A 23,140-nucleotide genomic window follows, 5' to 3' on the forward strand; every position below is an offset into this window, starting at 1 on the left:
CGGGGAGCAATAGGTATCTAATCTGTGATTCTTGTTGGTCGCGAACAGGTCTATATTGGGCCTTCCCCACAGCTGCCAAAGTTGTTGGCAAATCTGAGGATTGAGAGTCCATTCCGTGGGTAGGACTTGTTCTTTTCTGCTTAACAGATCTGCCCGGACATTTTTCTCTCCCTGCACAAACCTTGTGAGGAGAGAGATCTTCCTTTCCTGTGCCCAAATCAGCAGATCCTTTGCTGACTCGTTACAGGGAAAAGGAATGCGTCCCCCCTTGCTTCTTTATATAAGCGAGGGCTGTTGTGGTTGTCCGAGTGAATCTGAATCCCCAGACCTGAGACCTGTTCTCGAAATGAACCAAAGCTAGATGAATGGCTGTTAGCTCTTTCTTGTTTATGTGCCAGGACACTTGTTCTCCTTCCCAAATGCCTGACACCTCTTGCGAACCTAGGGTCGCTCCCCACCCTGAATCTGAGCGTCTGCAAACAACGCTAGGCGAGGGTTCTGTAAGCGAAGGGAGATTCCTTTGCTTTAGTTTCTGTGGATCTAACCACCAACGGATATTCTCCTTGATCCGTTTCGAGATTGGAAAAGTCTCTCCCAGATTGTTGGACTTCCAATCCCACTTCTCCTTCCAAATAAACTTGAAGGGGTCTTAGGTGAAGTCTTCCTAAGGAAACGAACTGTTCCATCGAGGAGAGGGGTCCCCAGCAAGCTCATCCATTCCCCTCCCTCGCGGAACAATGTTCTTTCCTTAAGAAGACTGACACCTTTTCTAGGCAGCGTTGTCTCCTTTCTTGCGAAGGATACGCTAGAAAATCCCGAGAATCCATCTGAATCCCCAGATAGACAATACTTTGCTGGGGAGTCAGCATGGATTTCTCGTGATTTACTAAAAGTCCTAAGGACTTTGTCAACTTCAGAGTAACTAAAAGGTCCTCCAGACATTTTTTCTCCGATTGGGCTCTTATTAGCCAATCGTCCAGATATAACGAGATCCTGATCCCTTCCAGATGTAGCCAATAAGCTACATTCTTCATGATGTCCGTAAAGACTTGAGGGGCAGTCGAAAGTCCGAAGCACATCGCTCGGAACTGGAACACTTTCCCTTGGAACATGAACCTCAGATACTTCCTTGCTGCCGGATGAATTGGCACATGGAAATACGCATCCTGAAGGTCCAGGGACACCATCCAGTCCCCTGGACGAAGAGCAGATAGAACAGAGGAAGACGTCTCCATCGAAAATTTCTTCTTCAAGACAAAGAATTCAGGGCACTGACGTCTAGAACTGGTTCTCCATCCCCCCGATGCTTTCGGTACCAGGAATAAGCCGATTGTAGAATCCTGGAGACTGGAGATCTTGAACCAGTTCTACCGCTTCCTTGGAAATCATCTGTTCCACTGCTTGCAACATAGCAAGCTTTCGGACCGGATCCGAGTATCTTGCGGTCAACTCCCTTGGAGTTGTCGTCAAGGGAGGATTTTCCCTGAAGGGGAATCAAGTATCCTTTTTTCAGGATAGAGAGGGACCAGGAGTCCGCTCCCTTCTGCGCCCAGACTTTGGCAAAGTGGAGTAGCCTGGCGCCTACTTTCGTCTGGAGGACTTGCTGTTCATCTAGACTTCCCGAAGGACCTTCTAGATGGTCTATTCTTTCTCTGGTCTTCTACCTCTAAGAGGGCGGGGCTAGAATGGAGGCCCCTCGAAAGGGCTGAACAAAAGAGGGTCTCTCTTTCTTCTCTATAGGCACTGCCAGGCCTAAACTTCTTGGCTGAGTGCGTGAGGAGATCTTGAGTTGCCTTCTCAGTAAGAGATTTCGAAAACCTCTCTAACCGGTCTCTTGTGGAAAAAGGTGCGGGGGTAAAGGAGCAAAAAGAAGAGATGTCCTTTGCAAGGGTGATACTGCTCTTGCTAAGAAAGAGCTAAAGACAGATCTCTTCTTCAATACTCCCGTACCAAAAAGAGAGGCAACTTCCACAGAACCATCCAATGACCGCTCTGTCCCACGGCAAGCCAGGACGCTCGAAAGTTCCTCCATGGAAACCAAAGTCCGTTGTCCTGAGATCTCTTTTGCTAAAGCTCCTAATGCCCAGTCCATAAAGTTGAAGACTTCTAGGGTTTTTTAAGAGGCCCTTTAGGAGGTGGTCCAGCTCACACATGCCCCAAGTCGCCTTAGCAGACAGCAACGACTTCCTCCTAGCAGAGTCCACTAAGGAAGCAAAATCCGCATCCGCGGAAGAAGGCAGACCTCAACCCCATCGGCTCTTTTGGTCTCGTACCACCTTCCTGGTTTGCCTGTTAATTTGGAAGGAGGGCAGGAAAAAAACTTGTCTTGCCCGCTTCCCTTCTGGAAGTCAACCACTCTGAAAAAGTTTTTTTAATGCCTTTTTCATACAAAGAGCGGGGGCCATCTTAACGAAGGACGACATGTGAGAAGCTGGTTTAGTGATGGGACATCAACGATCTCGTGAAGGAGGGTCCGCAGGATGACAGGGAGTCTCCAAACTCCTGTTAGCAGCAAAAGAGAAAGTCTCTTGTTTTAGTCCGAAACTGGCTACATCTACAGGCTCTTCCGTCCTTTCCGATTACCTGGTCCAACTGATCTACAGAAAGGAGATCGTTTTGGAGTGATCTGGCTCTTCCCGGGAGAAGAACTCCTTTCCCGAGAAGGGGAGTGCGGAACATTAGCACTCCTATACGAGGAGTGAGGCTCCTGTCTGTCGGCAACACTCTTGTGCCTACTAGACTCTTGTCTATGTTCGTCGGGTTCGTGGCGCTTGCTAGGCTCCTGGCGTCCTGATTCAGGGCGCTTGAAAAGATCCTCGCGTCCTGAATCCTGATGCTTAAACAGGCTCTTGGCGCCCTAACACTTGACGCCTAACATACTCCTGGCGTCCCTGTTTTCTGGCGTCCTAACTCCTGGCGCCCTGACTCCTGACGTCCTGACTCCTGGCGCCCTGACTCCTGGCGCCTGACTCCTGGCGCCCTGACCCATGGCGCCCTGACTCATGGCGTCCTGGCTCATAGCGTCCTGAATCCTGCGTTCTAAGAGGCTCTTGACGCCCTTTCTTGCGTCTTGCTGCCTCTTTGCGCCTGTCTGGTTCCTGGTCCTGAAGACCCAAGGATCCTGATACCTAAATCGGTTTTCCGGTTTCCTTGCACCTAAACCGATCGAGACTTCTGCTCGATTCGCTGCGATTAAGAGGGCGCTTCGGGGAAGAAGCCATCAGACCAGGGCCTTAGGGCGAAACTCTCTTCAGGAGAACAACTCCTATCCGACGAGTCTCTCGACGAAGGCGATAAACGCCCTGGAGATCGTGAGAGTTCTCTCCTATACGAAGAAGGACGCTTAGCGGAACTCTTACTGGGAGCGAGACATCCTTCCTCCTTGTAGAGTCCTTCGCAAAAGAGCCTACGAGCGAAGCTAACTGCTCTTGCAGATTAACCAAAAAACTTCTTGGTCGGATCCTGAAGAGCAGGCTCCTCTAGTCTAGTCTTCTTAGGTCCGAAGGCCAATCCTCGGGAAAACGCTCTGGGCTGGAGTCAGCCGCGTCTCCTTTAGGCGCCTTCCAGGCTCTCTTCAAAGGGCGCGAACGGGAGGCCGAACTCCATCCTCGTTTAGGAGAGGAAGAGTCTGAGGCCGAAAAACACTCCTTTAGGACGCCTTTTTCTGCGGCAATCCGAGGCAGCCTGGGACTTAACAACAGGATCTGCCGAAGGGACGCCTGACCGTTGGGGATGTTCTGCATCCTCCCTGCGGCTTTCGACATTCCTCCTCCCCTGGTCCTGGGAGTTTGGAAGAGGTCTAGGCCTAGGAGCAATGAGGAACCGGTCCAGACGCCCCTCCACTGCACTAGGACACTGCACAAGTCACTATCACCACTCCTTACCTTGGTTTAGAGCTCGTAGCTGGGCTTGAAGGTTTCTTAATAGAAGCTTTTACATTTTCCCTCTCTGACGAAGAATCTTTGGATTCAGAACAGGGAGAAGCAGCCTGAGGCTAGGGAAAAATTGTTAGATGGAGAGTTAATTTCTTGTTCTAATGAGCAAGATCTACTAGATGGACCTAGCTGAAGCCTTTCTCACTCTATCTCTCTCAAGCTTCCTAACATATTGATGATAATTCCTTCCATTCAAGCTCCGTAAGGTTCTCGCATTCTACACAGGTGTTAATAAAAGACATTCATTCTCCCTGCATTTAGCGCAAATACTATGCGGATCCAATGCCGATTTAGGCAGCCTAACCTACATTCTTCCCTACTGCAAACTCTAAAACATAGGTGAAGCCTTAGCGTCAGACATCGTGAAAGAGTAGTCAAAACCAAAGTCGAAAAACAGTCCACAAAAAAGCGTATGCCAAGCCAGAGAAAAAACAGAATACGTCACCAAAAAAACCAAACTCCCAAAAATCGGCAAACGAGTTGAAATCCAAGATGGAGGAACGAACAAATAGGTGTTGTCCGTTCAAACGACAGAGAAATTATGGCTTAGAAAACGGGAATAGTTCCAGACCCCGCCACCCAGCGGCGGGAATGGTGGGGATCACCTGACCTACCTGTCGCGTGTGCCGCGAGTTTTGAAAAATCTGTCGGGTACGACGAGAGTCTATAGCTAAGTATATATCTGCTGGGTAAGTTACTTGTACAAAAATATTAAAATTGAAACTGGAAACTCCTGGGAGGTTGCAGGCACCCGAGTTTGCAGTCAATTAGAATACTTTTCGTCTAAGTCGCAATCCGTAGAATAACCAGGATATGCGATACCCCTCGGACCATTCAACTGCTTAGCAGAATCATGTCGCGAGGTTAATATACGTAGTATATTTGTAGGATTCTGAACAACAATCTCCATCCTAAATTCTTTCCTTCAAGAAAACAAAATAAGGATTGGAGATCGACCACCTTCGGTCTCTATCAAAGAGAGTGAAGAAGTCTTCCTCGAAGGAAAGCTTCAATGGTGAACAGAATACTAAGACGATAGTTCAAGCCAAACTGGATATTCCCGCCCGTTCTTCTCTATTCCAGGTTGGTCGCCTACTGTGAGATAGTCTTCTTTCAGCAGCAGTCTTCTTCCTAATGCTAGAAATTCCAGGAATTCGAGCATAGGCGAGGTTCCCGATTATCGTGTAACATATCGGGGATTCCCGTCTCGCTCACTTTGGACCGTGGTCTCGCCTAAGTGTTTGGAGATCGTAAGAAACTCTAACACTCTGAATGCGCTAGAAATTCCGTAGAATTCTAAGCAGTCTGCGAAACCCCCACCGATTCGTCAAACGATATCGGCTGGTGGTCCTCTCGATTCCCGTAGAAATCGAGAATGGGGCAGGATCCCTCCTCAACGACCGGGGCTTACGTCAGGTAGGACCCGAAGGCCCCCCCGGTAGCGCAGTCCCCAACGTGGAATCTACAGAGAAATCTCTGTAGGATCCCTCCCCTTTCCCTCGTAGCCGTAAGGAGAGAGGGAATGGGGGAGGAATTGGATACTCGCGTCTGCCTTCCCAGTGGAACTAGCAGTTGGAGAAGAGTAGGAGCAGCCATCGCCGCAAAGAGGTCTGGGAAAACGTATCGTCAGGAGAAAACGTTTTCCCCGAGGAGGGTTACGAACCTCACTGTAGGTAAGGGTCTGCCGCCACTGTGAACGTCGTCTGGGTGGGGCTGATCGACACCTGACAGGAGAGAGCCGATACCGTCCTCCGACTCATTCCAGTCCTCGTCGAGGTCGAAACCTCTCAGGAGGACCGAAGGAGTATTTAAATACGGTGTCCGAAGACACGTAGAAGAAACGCCGCTGTCGCAGTAGAGGAGGTGGAAGTAGCTTGATCGACCGGCCAGAACTGAGAGAGCCTTCTTGTCCGGAGACGAGAGACTCTGGTTCAAGACAGAATCGGCAAAGCTCCGATCGCCGGCAAACCCACCGTCGGTTTGGGTTCCCTCTCGGGCCCCAAAACGACTCGAGCAGAGACATGGGCTCTGCTGGTGGGCGCGGCGATCCTTCCCCCAGGTCGTTGTGCTGACGAATCAGTGCAATAACCTGGGCAAAGTTACTCTGAATCTCGGAAGTTACAGCGTCTTGAGGAGTAGGACCATCCCGTCCCTCCAACAAGAGCAGCTACCCAGGACCTCCTCCTTCAGAAGAAGGACCAGCAACAGATCCCTGACGGTTGCCTCCAATCACTGCGCGTACGTCCTGGTTGGTCCTAAGACCATACCTGGCACGTGCGGCGTCGTGACGGGATCGTGAGCGCGCATCTCTCACGATCACTCCTATATACCTCGCTTCTTCCTGGCGTATGCGAGGAAGTTGAAGGATTCGGAGAGACAGAACTGACGCTACCCCCTCCCCCCCCTGACGGTCGCCTCCAAATCACTTGCGCGTACGTCCTGGTTGGTCCTAAGACCATACGTGGCACGTGCGGCGTCGTGAAGGGATCGTGAGCAGCGCACCTCTCACGATCACTCGTAGCTACCTCGCTCTTTCCCGGGTGTAGCCCGAGGAAGTTGAAGGTAGTGGAGAGACAGACCTGACGCTCCCCCCCGCTCGCTGGCAGGACCAGCGTACGTGGGGGGCTGCAGCCGATCACCAACCCGCGGTGGGGATCGATCTGCAGGCCTGGCCGTGCCGCTCACCTGTGGGCGAGCGGCTCGACTGAGCACGTCTACCCCGGTCCCGTGCGTCAGACGAGCTGCAGCTGGTCACCGTATCCGCCCGGTCCCTGTGGGAGCGGCGGTCAGGTGACCTGCAGAGCTCACTTTCGCGGTGAGACCGGTGAGCGTCCTCGCGGCAACGTCAAACCGCTGGTACCAGCCGAGGCTGGTACCGTCGGTCGAGGGGACCTGGGGGACCTCTTCCCAGCCTCAACCCGTGGCCGTTCAGAGACCGTCACGAGAGCGGCCGCTGGCCTGGCGAGAGTCACCTGAGCGGCTCTCGACAGTCTTCTGCTCCGTGCCTCGGTCATGACGCTGAGCGAACTCAGGCGTCTTAACTTTGGCTGCACGGTCACCCGAAGGAGACCGTACACTCGGAACTTCTCGCGGACGAGAAACCGAGCCGGTACCTGGCTTAGCAGCAGAGCTGCCAAGACCAGGCGATGGGTGACCAGCGGTAGCAGCACACCCTTGGTCCCGTCCTTCTTCTTCTTCTCAGAAGGGGAGACGGGCCCCGTTCCCGAAGGAACAGGAGGACCAGCAGAAGAACCCCCCCGTCACACCGGAGTGTGACGAGCCCTTCGAAGTTCCCGAAGGAGTCTTCTTAGGGGGAATATAACAAAAATGACAATTTGTCTAAAAATGATATTGTTATGTTACAATAAAGTTTCATACATACTTACCTGGCAGATATATACATAGCTAAGACTCCGGTCGTCCCCGACAGAAAATTCAAATTTCGCGCCATCGCTACAGGTAGGTCAGGTGATCTACCGGCCTGCCCTGGGCGGCAAGGACTAGGAACCATCCCCGTTTTCTATCATATTTTCTCTCTTCCACTGTCTCCTGCGGGGGAGGCTGGGTGGGCCTTTAATTGTATATATCTGCCAGGTAAGTATCGTATGAAACTTTATTGTAACATAACAATATCATTTTCATACAATCAACTTACCTGTCAGATATATACATAGCTGATTGGCACCCTTCGGTGGAGGTAAGAGACAGCTACTATATGGAATAGACAGGTAAACAACATATGTTGTAGGTATCAATAAAACCTTGGTTCCTACCTGATAGGTGGTAGACTTCGTGGGTGTGTTTTTGCCAGTAGTCTGCATCACCTCAAGAAACTTTAGCGAGATATATGATCTATGGCCAAGAGTTCTTGTGGGTCTGCCGATGGGGTCTTATCCGCTTACTCGGCAGAGCCTGAAAGGACTTTGTCAATGGGTGCTGATCCACTTATATGACAATACACCTTATGAAGGAGCACACAACCAATCCCGACCACCTGATCCTAACCATATGTTAGAACTAAGGATTGTTCCGAGTTATCCCCGAACTCGTCACAACAACCGTAACTCAAAACCACTACACACACATACATAATTTCCAAAAAAAAATTATACTCATCTAATTGGATATGACAAGCGTCTCTTACTGAACAACACAGACGGCCGCCCGTGCTAGCCTAAGTCCTCTATTGTTCGAAGAGACTCCAGACCATATCCAAAAAGAAGAAAAGTATATACATATTAAGGATTGGTGTCGGCTCCCTACCCAGAATCGTATCGCCGATACGAAAGGACCTAGAGAAAACACTTCTCATATGTCACACGAACGTCTTTCAAGTAATGAGATGCAAATACTGAGTGCATCTCCAAATGTCGTATCTATGATGTTTTTTAAGCGACATATTCTTATAAAACGAGAGAGACGTCGCTACAGCTCTTACTTCATGAGCTTTTTACTCTCAGTAGTTGTAACTGTTCGTCAGGACAGACCTTATGAGCGTCCGTAATGACGTTTCTTACAAAGAACGCCAGTGCATTCTTGGACATCAATCTTGTGGGGTCTTTTACCGCGCACCAAAGACCTTGTCTAGAGCCTCCCAACTGACGCTTTCTCTGAAGGTAGAACTCAGCGCTCTAACAGGGCATAGAGACCTCTCTGCTTCCTATGCTTCTTCCTGCCTACGAAGACTCGACATTCCTTTGACTTCGAAAATGACTTAGGCCAGGGATTCGTGGGATTCTCGTTTTTCGCTAAAAACAGGGGTCTTAAACGAGCAAATAGCCGAGTCTCCCTTGAATCCTACTTTATCCTGCAGAGCTTGTAATTCACTAATTCTCTTGCCGTAGCTAAAGATAATAGGAATAGGCATTTTCTAGTTATGTCTCTAAACGATGCCAGATGAGGAGGTTCGAATCTATCCGATGACAGATATTTGAGGACTACGTCCAGGTTCCAGTTCGGAGGTACTGGTTCCTTAGACTTCGAAGTCCTCAAAAGATCTTATGAGATCGTGGAGATCTTTATTTGCCAGATCTAATCCTCTGTTCCTGAATACAGCCGAGAGCATACTTCTGTATCCCTTATTGTGGATACGGCTAGATGAGATTTTTCTCTCAGGAATAGCAGGAAATCAGCAATTTCCGCTATAGAGGTAGTGGAGGAGGACAGCTTCTTGGATCTACACACCTTCTAAATACCTCCCACTTCGACTGGTATACTTTCGTAGTGGAGGTTCTGCGTGCTCTCGCGATCGCGCTTGCCACTTCGCGAGAAAAGCCTCTCGCTCTGACAAGTCTTTCGATAGTCGAAAGGCAGTCAGAGCGAGAGCGGGGAGGTTTTTGATGGTACCTCTTGAAGTGTGGTTGTTCCAGAAGATCCGTCCTTCTTGGTAGGGATCTTGGAAAGTCTACGACCCACTCTACCACCTCCGTGAAAACCATTCCTGGCCGGCCAAAAGGGGGCTATTAACGTCATCCTCGTCTCCTTTGACGCCACAAACTTTTTCATTACTAACCCCAGGATTTTGAATGGGGGAACAAAAGCATATAAACGTCTACTCGAGACCAGTTTAGCAGGAAGGCGTCCACCATAAGTGCTCTTGGATCTTTCGTGAGCTCGTACAGGAACGAGGAGTGAGTCCCTCCCTGTTTTCCGAATGTAGGCAAGTGCGGTGGTGTGTCCACGTTTACTTGCACTACCTTGTTGACACCAGCGGTTCTAGGCTCTTCAAGGCCAGATGTACGGCGAAGAGCTCTTTGCAGTTTATGTGCCAAGACACCTGTGCTGGTTCCCAGGTGCCTGACACTTCCTCCGAGCCTAATGTCGCTCCCCAACCTCTCTCCGACGCGTCGGAGAAAAAACACTTAGGTAGGTGGGTTCTGTGTTCTTAGAGAGATCCCTTTGTTCTCTTCCAGAGGGAGCAACCACCCATTGTAGGTGTGACTTTATCTCCACTGGAATGGGAAAAACGTCCGACAGTTGTCCCGGTTTTCCAGCTCCAAGACCTCTTGAGGAAGAATTGAAGCGGACGTACATGCAGTCTTCCTAGAGGGACGAATTGTTGTAGCAGAGGAAAGCGTCCCCAGAAGGCTCAACCATTCCCTCGCTGACGTTGTTGCTTCTCTAAGAAAGAGAGAGACTATTCGCAAACCTTTTGCGATTCTCTCTTGCGAAGGAAAAACTCGAAAACCCCGAGAATCCATCCGAATCCCCAGATAGACTAGGTCTTGTCTGGGGGTCAGCTGAGACTTCTCGAGGTTCACAAGCAATCCCAACGCTTTGATTAAATCGAGAGTTAACTTTAGGTCCTCCAAGCACTGTCTCTCCGATCTGGCCCTGATGAGCCAGTCGTCCAGATACATAGAGACATTCACTCCTTTGAGGTGAAGAAACCTCGCCACATTCTTCATCAGGCTTGTGAAGACCTGAGGAGCTGTGGACAGGCCGAAACACAAGGCTCTGAACTGAAAGATCCTTCCCCCCGTCATGAAACGGACAGGTACTTCTTCGATGAAGGGTGGATCGGGACGTGAAAGTAGGCGTCCTGGAGATCTAAAGACACCATCCAATCTCCCTGACGTAATGACGCCATGACTGAAGCAGAAGTCTCCATGGAGAACTTCTCCTTCTGAACAAATTTGTTCAGAGAGCTGACGTCCAGTACTGGTCTCCAGCCTCCCGAGGCTTTCGCCACCAGAAAAAGGCAATTGTAAAACCCCAAAACCCCGGGGAGTGTTGATCCCGTACCAATTCTATCGCTCTCTTGTCCCACATTTGCTCCACCATCGATCGAAGAGTATCCCTCAGCACAGGATCCTTGTATTTGGCTGATAGTTCCCTTGGTATTGACGTTAAGGGAGGAGAGTTCAGGAAAGGGATACGATATCCTCTCCTTAAGATCGCCAAAGATGACGCGTCTGCATTTATCAGTGTCCAGGCTTCCACAAATCCCAGGAGCCTGGCACCTACTGGTGCTTGGAGGAGAGAATCTTCATTTTCCTTTCTTAAAGGGCCTAAAAGCAGATCTACCTCTCTTCTCTGGAGCCTTCCTCCTTGTGGAAGGTCTGGAGGTTGGACCACCTCGAAAGGGCTGCACCGTTGTACTGGATCCTTCTTGTCCGATGCAGCAACAGGTTTCTTCTTTCTTGCTGACTGCGTCAGCAGATCTGCGTTTGCCTTCTCAGTTAAAGAATGCGCAATGTCCTTACTAACTGAGAGGGAACAAAAAGTCAGATAGAGGCGCATATAGAAGTGCTGCTCTCTGAGCATGTGAGACTGCCTTAGTTAAGAAGGCGCCATATACAGTCCTTTTCTTTAAAAGACCTGCCCCAAACAAAGAGGTTATTTCAAAAGATCCATCCTGTACCGCCTTGTCAATACAAGACAATATGCATAACAGGGCTTCAGGTTCGATTCCTTCCGAATCATGTGCTTTCTTGGACATCACCCCAAGGGACCAATCTTAGAAGTTAAAAACTTCCAATACACGAAAGAGTCCCTTGAGGAGATGATCCAGTTCCGAAATACCCCATGTAATCCGTGCAGAATTGAGACTTGGACGCCCTTGAAGCGTCACCAAAGTCGAAAAATCTGTTTCGGTTGTAGAAGGGAGAGCAAATACCCATATTCTCTCCCGTCTGATACCAAACGCTCTTTTCCCAGCCAATCTGCTGGAGGCATACAGAAGACTGTCCTTACTAAGTCTTTCTTAGACTTCATCCAAGAGTCTAAGGAATGTAAAGCTCTTTTCATCGATATGGTAGGTTTCATTTTGAGAAAAGACGAAGGCTTCTTCGTCTTAGTACTGGAAAAGAGCGAGCGCGGAGAAGGAGGAGCGGCAGGAGTCAACTCGTCTCCGTACTCCTCCAGAAGTAGGGTAGTCAACACCTTATAGTTAGAGAGACCTTCTCTTCCACTATATTCGTCATCCGAGTTTTCCTCTAACTCGGGATCCACATGCGTTCTCGCTCTCCTTTCCGAACGTTCGTCTTCTTGAGGAGACAAACTCCTAATAGGAGAGGGGCTAAGGGAATGATACTCCTTCCTCTTTCCCGCTCTAATAGTCTTCGAAGGCGTCAGAGGCTTCGGCTTCTCTAGAATTTTAGAAGACGCTTCCCGCTTACATGACGCTTCTCGTTCGCCCAGCGTCATGGATGACGTCTTTTGCTGACGTCTCGATGACGCTTCGCGCTTGGAAGACGCTCCGCTCTCCAAAGGCGTCCTACTTGGCGTCATAATATTGGACGGAGCGTCATGTCTATGTTCCTTTTCCAATGACGCTTCGCGTCTAAAAGACGTCTTACGTCTCTCTGGCGTTACGAAACTCTCGTAAGCACCTGTTCTCGCTCTCGAACTAGACGCTTCTGTAAGACGTTTAGCGTTTCCCGTCTGTATGACGCCTTCTCGTTGAACAGGTGAGAGAGGACGAGACTTCTTAATTGGAAGCGTCACGTCCTTCCGACGTGGCGCTAAACTCCCACTAGAGATGACAGCTGCTCTTGAACTGCCATGATGATCTTTCTTGACGCTTCTCCCACGTCCAGTTGCATGACGTCTTTCGTTCATCACTCTGGGAAGAAGAAGGAAAGGGTACTTCCGCATTCACTTCAGGTGACGCTGACGCCCCCTTCGCTTTCTTGCTAGATGACGGAGCGTCATCTGAGAAACGCTCTGGACTAGAATCTATGTCAGGCTTCATATGACGCTTCAGCGGTCTTGACAAGTTCGATTCCTTCCACCCTCGTTTAGGTGAGGGAGAGGGAGAGGACGAGAAACACTCGCGAATGACACTTTTTCTAAAGCGCCCTTGAGCCGCCTGCACGAAAGCAGAGCTAGCTGAAGGGACGTCTGACCGTTGGGGATCCCCCACAACCTCCTTAAGGCTTTCGACTTTCCTTCTCCTCTGGGCTTGTGAGCTTGGAAGAGGTCTAGGCCTGGGAGCGTCGCAGGGACGATCAAACGCCCCCTCCACAACACTGGGAGAACTCACTTCACAGTAATGCTCACTTTCACTAGCCTTACCTTTGAAGTCCGCCATCTTGGACTTCATGTCTCTAATTGTAGCTTTCAGATTGGCGATTTCCGATGCCGAATCCGAAAAAGCACTCTGAGAATGAGATACATAGGGAGAATCTACATCAGTAGGATTAGAATTATCAGTGAAAGGCTCAATAGGCCTTGAACTCACACCTTTCAATCGTCTAATTCTATCCCTCTCTAACTTCTTCAAATAAGAAGTCAAAGTCTTTCCACTCTTCTGCATTCAATCCCTCGCATTCCTTACAAGTATTAATAGCAGAAACACTGAAACCCCCTACATTTACGGATACAGTGTGAGGATCAACCGAAGCTTTCGGTATCTCACCCTGCAGCCTACATTCACACATTCTCACACTCACATTAGAATCAGACATACTGAGAAAAATCCAAAAGAGTTATTCCAAAACAGTCCACAGTAGCGAATGCAAAACACGATCCAAATACGTCACCCAAAAAGCCGAAAAAAAAAACGTTGATCAAGGTTTGAAAAATGAATCTAAGTCAGGAGGTAATAACAACAATGTTGATACCACCGGCGACAGAGAAAATATGATAGAAAACGGGGATGGTTCCTAGTCCTGCCGCCCAGGGCAGGCCGGTAGATCACCTGACCTACCTGTAGCGAGTGTGCGCGAAATTTGAATTTCTGTCGGGACGACGGAGTCGGGGACGACGGAGTCTTAGCTATGTATATATCTGCCAGGTAAGTTGATTGTATGAAAGTTGCATTTTTTCCTAACTATACAAACCTGAGGTCCTTTTACAATAGGAAGGTACTAGCGCAGCTGGAGCTAAGATATCGTAAACAAGCTTTCGAACAAGGGTTCGGTAGTTAACTGCTTGTCCGACAGGCAGCGCGCGGACTGGGAGGTAAACAAATCACTTTTGCTTTTGGCCCAAGCAAAAAACTGCAGAGTGAGGGGTGGCATGAGGTGGGGGCTATGTGTAAAAGGACCTCAGGTTGTATAGTTAGGAAAAATGCAATTTTAGACAAATTGTCATTTGTTCCGACACGGCATACAAACCTTCGGTCCTTTTGCAATAGGAAGACTCACTTCTTGGTGGGAGGAATCTGAGTCTTTTGTGAACAGACTGGTGTTCGCCAACCTTGGAAGCCTCCCTGGTCGTAAGAGCGAGGGAGGGATCCAAGCCTCTGTCCGATTGATCGGGTGTGCACCGCAGGATCAATGGTCAGACCATCTGGACCGAGTACTAGAAGAGAGGCAAGCGTATCTCTTCGTACCAGCAATGTAAGAACTTGTTCCTGTACAGGAGCAAATATAAAGTCATGGGTTTGACTCTTGTAGGCATCCACTTCCCCCCCATTGTAGAAGGAAGTGGTGGATATCTGCTCCTATCCCTAGTGAAAGGGATAGATGGGCTCTGTCATATAGCTCACCTGCATCTCATCCTCATCCAGCGTAGTGACGACCGTGGCCCTCTGCCCACAGGTAGAGGAGGAGGAAAAGATGGGAAGAGGGAGCCAGTCACTACTCACTCACACACCATCCACACAGTCACACCAGGACTCGATGCTGTTTCAGCTGCGAGGGTCTGGGGTTAGCTACACAACTTGTTGAGCAGACCACCACGGGTCCCAAGGAAAAGGTATCCAAGGACCTGTGGGCAATATATCCCGAAGTAGAATTGGAACGTAAGGTAGTCTGGTTAGACCAGACCCCTGCCTTCAGGACCTGCGCCACGGAGAAGTTCTTACGAAACGCCAACGAGGGGCCAATACTTCTGACTTCGTGAGCTCTCGGACGGGACGTACGGATGTCGTCACTACCATCAGCCTCATACGCCCTCCTGATGACCTCACGCAGCCAGAATGAAAGAGTGTTCTTGGATACTTCTTTCTTGGTGACCCCGGTGCTAACGAAGAGGCGTCGACACTCAGGCCTGAGGTGTCGAGTTCTCTTCAGATAGCGCCCTCACAGGACAAAGCAGCATCTCATCCGCATCATTATCGGTGAAGTCCAATAGGGAGGGAATCGTGAATGACTCGAACCTGTCATCAGGATCGACGGTTTTCTGAGTCTTCGCAACGAAGTTCGGGACGAAATCGAGCGTCACGGATCCCCATCCCCTGGAGTGTCGTACATCATAGGAAAGACCATGAAGTTCCCCTACTCTCTTCGCCGATGCCAGGGCCAGCAAGAAGAGGGTCTTGAGGGTCAGATCCCTGTCTGACGACTCTCGGAGTGGCTCGAACGGCGTTCGAGGTCAGACTCCTAAGGACGAGAGTCACATCCCACGCAGGGGGCCTGAGTTCCCTGGGTGGGCAAGACCTTTCGAAGCTCCTCATAAGCAAGGAGATCTCGAACGAGTTCGAGATGTCAATCCCCTCAGTTTCAGGACGAGCGCCAAGGCGGCTCTGTATCCTTTGACTGTGGGGACTGAGAGGAGCTTCTCTCGGCGAAGAAAAACGAGGAAATCCGCTACCTGCGAAGAGTGGCTCTGAGAGGAGATAGACCCCGTCTACGACACCAACCACAGAAGACGGCCCACTTCCCCTGGTACACAGCTGCAGAGGACTGACGGACGTTTCCAGCCATCTCTGTTGCTGCGCTACGAGAAAAGCCTCTCGTTCGCAAGAGATGGTGGATAACAGCCAGCCGTGAAGACGTAGGGACTGGACTGCTCGGTGGTACGCTCGACGTGTGGCTGGGCGAGAAGGTTGTGCCAAGGGGGAATCTCTCTCGGTTCTCCTGCGAGAAGAGCCAGCAGGTCCGGATACCAAATGGCCTGTGGCCATTTGGGAGCCACCAGATCATCCTGAGATTCGGGGTGACCAGGCTCGGACTGATCACCTTGCGAATCAGGCTGAACGGGGAAAAGGCACAGACGAAGAGGTTGTCCCACGAGTGTTGAAGAGCGTCCTCTGCAGCTGCCCATGGGTCCGGCCACAGCCGAGAAGAAACACCTGGAGCTTCCTGTGTGCTGCGGCGAACAGATCCACGACTGGTCGCCCCCACAGGTCGAAGAGCCTTTCCGCCACGTCCTGGTGTAGGGACCATTCGGTCCCTATCACCTGATCCCGACGGCTGAGCGTGTCTGCTACTACATCCCTCTTACCCTTCCGGAATGTAGCGTGCCGACAGCTCTATTGAGTGTGCCTCGGCCCACTCGTGCACCTGCCGAGTCAACTGGTACAACGGGATGAGACACTAGTCCCAGCCCCCCTGTTTGTGACGTAGGCCACCACAAAGTGGTGTTGTCGCACATCAACACCACGAGTGTCCCATCAAGCGGTCCTGGAACTCTTGGAGAGCGAGGAACGCTGCCTTGAGTTCCAGTACATTGATGTGAAGGTGCTTGTCGTTCTCGTCCCACACTCCCTGAAGTCAGCAAACTCCTCCATGGTGTGCGCACCCATCCCTCGGTCGATGCGTCTGAGAACAGCTGCATGTCCGGGGGGGGGGAGTGCGCAGAGGCACTCCTCTTAAGAGGTTCCTGTCGTCCAGCCACCAGGCTAGGTCCTGCCTCACCTCCTGTGTCAGTGACACTGGAAAGCTTGGGGGATCCGTCGCCTGTGACCAACTCTCCTTTAGTCTCCACTGAAGAGACCGCAGGTGAAGACGCCCGTGAGGGGACTAAACTTCTCGAGTGCGACAGGTGTCGATCACGACTTGCCATCGCTGAGCTACCTGTTCCTGCCGAGACAGGAACTGGTTGGCTGCCTCCTGAATCTGCTGATCCGCGAGTCTGCGGGGAAGACTCGCCCTGCTACCGTGTCGATCAGCATACCCAGGACTTCATCCTCTGCTTGGGCTCGAGATCGGACTTTTCGAAGTTCACAACGATCCCCAGATCGCGACAGAACTCGAGCAGTCGATCCCTGTCCTGTAGCAACTGCGAGCGGGAGCTCGCCAGACTAACCAATCGTCGAGATACCTCATCAGACGTATCCCGTGCGAATGGGCCCAAGCAGACACCAGAGTGAACACTCGCGTGAACACCTGTGGGCGGTTGAGAGACCGAAGCAAAGTGCCCCTGAACTGGTACACCGTCCCGTCGAGGATGAAGCGGACTACTATTTCTGGAGGACTGATGAATGGGTATTTGGAAATATGCATCCTTCAAGTCCACTGAAAGCAATGAAAATCGTTCTCCCTGATGGAAGTCGAGCACTGAGCGTGCCGTCTCCATCGTGAACCGGTTCTGGCGCGAACAAAACCGGTTCAGGGGAGAGAGATCTATCACCGGGCGCCAGCCTCCCGTAGACTTTTCCACCAGGAAGAGTCGACTGTAAAAGCCCGGTGACTGATCCGTGACGATTTCTACAGCTCTCTTGCTCAGCATGGTCTTGATCTCCTGTCTCAATGCTACGTCCTTCGATGACCCTGGAACGTACGACTGCTGTTGGACCGGTGGAGGTGAGGGGTGGCCGAGATTCGAAGGGTAATAGTATCCCTCCCGAAGGACATCTACAATCCAGGTCTCGGCGCCGTAGCGCTGCCAAGTGCCCAATGGCTGGCCAGGCACCCCCCCCCACTTCCGGCAGCAGGTGAGGGGGAACCCCGTCCCTAGCGTTTCCCCCCCTTTCTTCGCACTTCTTCCCAGAGCCTCCACGGGAGGAGGAGGGCTGGGAGGAGGGCTGGTTACGCTCCCCTTGCTAGAAGTCGAAGAAGACAGAGTCTTTCCCCGGGGCTTCGACGCAGCTACCGTCTTAGCCACCGAGGAAGCGCTAGCCGAGCTCTTAGACTTGGCCGCAGTCCGAGGCTGCCCAGAAGCCTTCGAGACTGCCTGGTGAACCAGACGGTCACTGTCGTCAGTGCGCCGTCTGTCCACCGCAGCGTCCACCATCTCTCCTGGGAAAAGAGACGTGGAACTCCGTAAAGGTCCGTTGCGAAGTCCCAACGCCGTTCAACGCCCGGCCGCCCTGGAAACCCAAAACCCGAGTAAGGACAGCGTCCCTTCGTCGGAGAACCAGGTTGGCCCACAGGTTCACCGCTCGTCTGGTGGCAAGGAAGGAGATGGGCTCTTTTCCTCCCAGACTGGCAAAGGTCTCCTGAAGGCCGAGTCCATCTTCGGGAGAAATTCCCCGGAGTTTGGCTGCGACCTTAGATACTGTGATGACCACAGATCTAGCCAGGAGACGGTCCTGGAAAGCTGCCATGGCGGTAGATTCCAGGCCGAGTGCCTCTTGCTGCGAGACCACAGGTTCTCGGACAGGAGCTGCTGCAGAGGACACACCCGGAGTCAGCCTGGCTAACTCCGGGTTCACCTGTTTGGGCGGCATCGGGTCTTCAGATGGCACGTAAAAACGCCCGCTGTCGCAGCAGAGGAGGTGGAAGCAGCTTGCTCGACCTGCCAGACTTGAGCGAACCGTCTTGTCCGGAGACAAGCGATTCAACCTGGTCCAGCATTGAGTCCGCAAGCTCAGAACGCGGCAACCCACCGTCGGTCTGGGTTCCCTCTTCGGGCCCCAGAACGACTCGAAGAGCCGGGACGTGGGCTCGGATGGTGGGAGCGGCGATCCTTCGCGAGGTCGTTGTGCTGACGAATCAGCGCAATAACCTCGGCAAAGTTCCTCTGGATCTCAGGAGTGACTGCGTCCTGCGGAGTCGGACCGTCCAGTCCCTCAAACAGGAGCATCTCCCGAGACCCTCCTCCCTCAAGGGGAGGAACAGCGACAGACCCCTCTCGGTCCTCCAACCACCTGTGCGTACGACCTGGCTGGTCCGAGAACCGTTGCCTGGTACGTACGACGACGTGGTGGATCCTGAGGGGCGCACCCCTCACGATCACTCCTCAATACCTCGCCCCTCCCGGTGTAACCCGAGGAGGTTGAAGGTATGGGAGAGGCAGACCTGACGCTCCCTCCTCGCTCGCTGGCAGAACCAGCGGGCTTGGAAGACTGCAGGCGATCGTCAACCCGCGGTGGGCGATCGAGCTGCAGACCTAGTCGAGCCGTCTCGCTGTGGAGAACGGCTGGACCGAGAACAGCGGCCCCGGTCTCGTGTGTCAGAGGAGCTGGTGCTGGTCGCCGTACCCGATCGCTCTCTGTAGAGTGACGGTCAGGCGACCGGCGAGCTCCACTGTCACAGTGAGATCGGTGCGTATCCTCACGGTGCGTCAGTTCGCTGGTACCAGCCGTGGCTGGTGCCGGCGAACGGGGGGACCTCTTCCCAGCCTCAGCCCGTGGCCGGTCATGGACCGTCACGTCGCCCGGGTAGCCAGCTGCTCGCCGCGAGAGCGAGAGCTGGTCTGGTGAGAGTCGCGTGAGCGGCTGTCACCAGTTCTTCCCGCTCCGTGCCGTGACCTGACGCTGAGCGGACTCAGAGGTCTGGTTCTTGGCTGTACGGCCGCTGTTAGGCGACCGTACACTCGGTACCTCTCGCGAACGAGAGGCCGAGACGGACCCTGCTGCTGTGGCCGAACCACTGACAGCAGGTGAGGAAGTGCCGGTGTTTAGCCGGCACTCCTCTGGTCCCCGTAGTCTTCTTCCTTGCGGAAGAAGAGACGGGTCCTGCCCCCGAAGGAGCAGGGTGACGAGCGGAAGAACCCCCCGTCTCACCAGAGCGAGACGGGCCCTTAGAAGTTTCCCGAAGGAGACTTCTTAGGGGGGGGGGAGGCGGACCTTCTTCTTCTTCGGCAGGGAGCCTTAGAAGAAGAAGGGGAAGAGGCGTCAGACGACGACGACGACGAAGAAGACGATGAAGACGACGACGACACCTTCCTCCTCTTCTTCTTCTTCTTCGTCAACCTCCTCAGGACCGACGTCAGATCTGTCATCCAGAGCGGAGCCGGGGCTGCTGTTGCCGAAGCAACAGGGCCCGGACGCACCTGTCCGAACAGATCAGCATCGGGAGCAGCGGCGCCAGGAACAGGAACCAACATCAGCAGGTGCAGGCATCACAGGAACGGCAGAAGAGACAGCAGGAGCAGGTACAGGAACGGCAGCAGTGGTCAACGTCACGTCCGTGGACAGCAGCGTGGGCGTACGGCAGGTACGGCAGACTGTGTAGGCGGTCCAGATGGGCGGACCAGCGGCACAGACATCCTAGGTACCGGTGGGGGAGGTCCAGGTGCGAGCTCTTCGGGCACACGAAGTCCGGTCGCGGCAGCACGGCAAACCCAGGTGGCGGCATCACACTCCCCCGAGGTACGGCGACTGGCCCCTGCACCGATGTAGTGGTGTCACGAGACCGCGTGGCGGGGTGTACACCAGGTGCGGAGGTGAAGCGTAGCCGGGTGTTGTAAGGGTCATGGTGGTGGTCGTGACCGTAGCATGGGTGACCGCCACGGAGCCAGCGAGATGGTAGAGCAGCCCCTGGACACTCGGCACGCCCTGCAGCCCCAACGATGCCCACACCTGTCCGAGGTCATCCTTCGCGGCAACCGCACCTGAGGAGGCAAAAGTCGGGTTGATTAGGGGGATCCTCTACCCGTTCGAGCGAAGAGAACGGATAGAGGACCCAGAGTACAACTCGACGTCAGGGTATCTAGCGCCCTCCTCCACACTCGACAAGTCAGGAGAGGAGAAGGACCTAGAAACCCCCCCGAAGGGGAAGGCGCGATACGTGGAAGTTGAGCTGGCGGCAGGAAAGAAGACGAAGTGTCCGTCACCAAAGGGAGTCGCGGGGAGAGCTTTCCGACGACTCCTTTGCAGGGCCTTCGCTTCTTCCTGGCCTCATACAAAGTCCACTGCGCCTCCGACCAATTATTGCAAACATCACAAGGCTCGCTCGGGTGCATTCGCGCCGCCCCCGACACCGAGCACACAAAATATGAGGGTCTATCTCCGGGAAAGAGCGAACTTCCGCATTTTACGCCCTTCGGTACCCCGGGCATAGTCTCCGTGGGGTAGCGAGGCGAGAGATTCCATCATTAATCAATAACCACTTCAATTAATATGAAAAGAGAGAAATGATTGTACTTACAATGAATTCTTTCATACACAAACACAATATACTCAAGAAAGCAAACGACGAGAAGAAGCGGGGCAGAGAGCGTCGAACACACACTCCACATCGCTGTGAGGCCGAAAGCAAAAGTGATTTGTTTACCTCCCAGTCGCGCGGCGCGCGCCTGTCGGACAAGCAGTTAACTACCGAACCCCTTGTTCGAAAGCTTACGACCTATCCAGCTGCCGCTAGTACCTTCCTATTGTAAAAGGACCGAAGGTTTGTATGCCGTGTCGGAAACAAACCGGTTACCAGCTGGTCGCTGCGAGAGCGGCCGCTGGCCTGGCGAGAGTCACCTGAGCGGTTCTCTGCCAGCCTTCTGCTCCGTGCCGTGGTCTTGGCGCCGAGCGAACTCTGGCGCCGAAACTTTGGCTGCACGGTCTCCCGAGGGAGAGCGTACACTCGGATCTCCCGCGAACGAGAGACCGAGCCGGAACCTGGCGTAGCGGCATCGCCGCTAGCACCAGGCAGGGGATGAGGAGTACCAGAGCTAACCGATACTCCTCTGGTCCCCGTCTATCTCTTCCTTACGGAAGGGGAGACGGGCCCCTGCGCACCCAAGGAAGGCAGGAGGACCAGCAGAAGGACCCCCCCGTCCCACCGAGGTGGGACGGGAGGGGCCCCTTAGAAGTTCCCGAAGGAGACTTCTTAGGGGGGGGAGGCAGCCTTCTTCTTCTTCGGCTTATGGGCCTTAGAAGTCGAAGGGGAAGAGGCAGCAACAGACGAAGACGAAGATGACACCTTCCTCTTCTTCGTCAGCTCACGCAGGACAGTCGTCAGGTCCTCCATCCAGGCCAGAGTCGGGCCTATTGCCGAAGCAACACGGCCCGACTGCACCTGTCCGGAAGGACCTGGGACTGGGGAAGACACACCATGGGCAGGACCAGCATGGACAGGCGCAGGAACCAGGAGCGACAGGAACAGCAACCAGCTCAGGAGCGCAGGACAGCGGCAGCGGTAAACACAGAAGGGACAGCCAAGCCAGTAGCGGGAACCACATCAGCGACAGGTACGGCAGGCCCAGCCATCGCCTCGTAGAATCATCGGCAGCCAGCGGGGGAACCTGGTACTGGGCGGCCGGGTTTCCAGGGCGAGACTGGCTGCTGGAACAGCGGAAGTCTGGGGGCAGGCAACACGAAGAAAACACAGGCGGGGGCGGCGGGCATACCCCTCCTCCGCGTTACGGCGGCGACCGGCCCATAGAAGCGGCAGACGGCGTCACCGACACAGCATGGGGAGTGTAGACCAGCGGGGGGAAGCAGCATAAGCGGCCGTGAAGGTTGTAGTGGAGACCACTCCAAGGTCACCGCCCCAGACCTCGCTAGACGCTGCAGCAGATCGTGGATGCTAGGCACGCCCTGCAGCCGCAGTGGCCCATACCTGTCCAAGGTCGTCTCCCACGGATGTAGCACCTGCGGTAGCACAGACGATTAGTAAGAGGGGTTCCCTCACGCACGGGGGGGAGGGGGAGACATGCCCCACCCCGAGAACGGAAGGAAGACCCAGAAAAAACAAAATACGAGGAAGCTGAGCGGGGGTCGGGGGGGGGGCAGGAAAGAAGACGAAGAATCGGATACCAAGGGAGTCGCGGGAGAGCTTTCCGACGACTTCCTGGCAGACCTTTGCTTCCCCTACCCCGCCCCCGCACATCAGTGAAAAGTAATATGAAAAGAAACAGAATACTGCACTTGCGATTCACTTCATAGAACTTAAAAGGGGGAAAGATCAATTCCCGGGTAAGAGCGGAAAACTTGATCCATATAATATGATGCTATCATAAATATATATGAAAATGAACAATACTGCACTTGCTATTTTCACTTCACAGCAATAAATCGTAAGGATTAATTCCTGGTAAGAGCGGAAATTGATCCAAAATTAAATTTGATGCAATTAATAAATGAAAATGAAAAGAAAACTGCATTGCGAATCCACTTTCATTGCATTCTATTCATACAAAATAAGAGGCTCGTGCCGAACGCAATCAAGCTTCTCGGCAACGAACGCACAGGGCAAAAAATATAATGAAAAAGAGTACTTACATCTTTCAATTACACACTTTCGCCCAAAATACATGACTCGGCGCGAGTGCACCCGCCCTCGGCACCGAGACATAATTCAGGGTTTTCAATTCATGAAAAGAGCGGAAATCGCCGTCTCTACGGCGATAGACTCCATGTTGATTCATAATTAAGTAATGAAAATGAAAACAGTGTACTTACAGTTTCATTTTCAAGTCAAACAAACCATTAGTAG

At 52.7% G+C, this 23,140-nt stretch overlaps 1 protein-coding gene across 3 annotated transcripts in view; it reads right to left on the minus strand.

Moving 5' to 3' along the window:
• Window positions 1-23,140, minus strand: part of LOC135219726 (probable ATP-dependent RNA helicase DDX28) — a 158,879-nt gene that overhangs the window by 134,817 nt on the left and 922 nt on the right. The window lies entirely within an intron of this gene.

The sequence above is a fragment of the Macrobrachium nipponense genome, chromosome 1 (genome assembly GCF_015104395.2).
Source record: "Macrobrachium nipponense isolate FS-2020 chromosome 1, ASM1510439v2, whole genome shotgun sequence".
NCBI classification, from domain to species: domain Eukaryota; kingdom Metazoa; phylum Arthropoda; class Malacostraca; order Decapoda; family Palaemonidae; genus Macrobrachium; species Macrobrachium nipponense.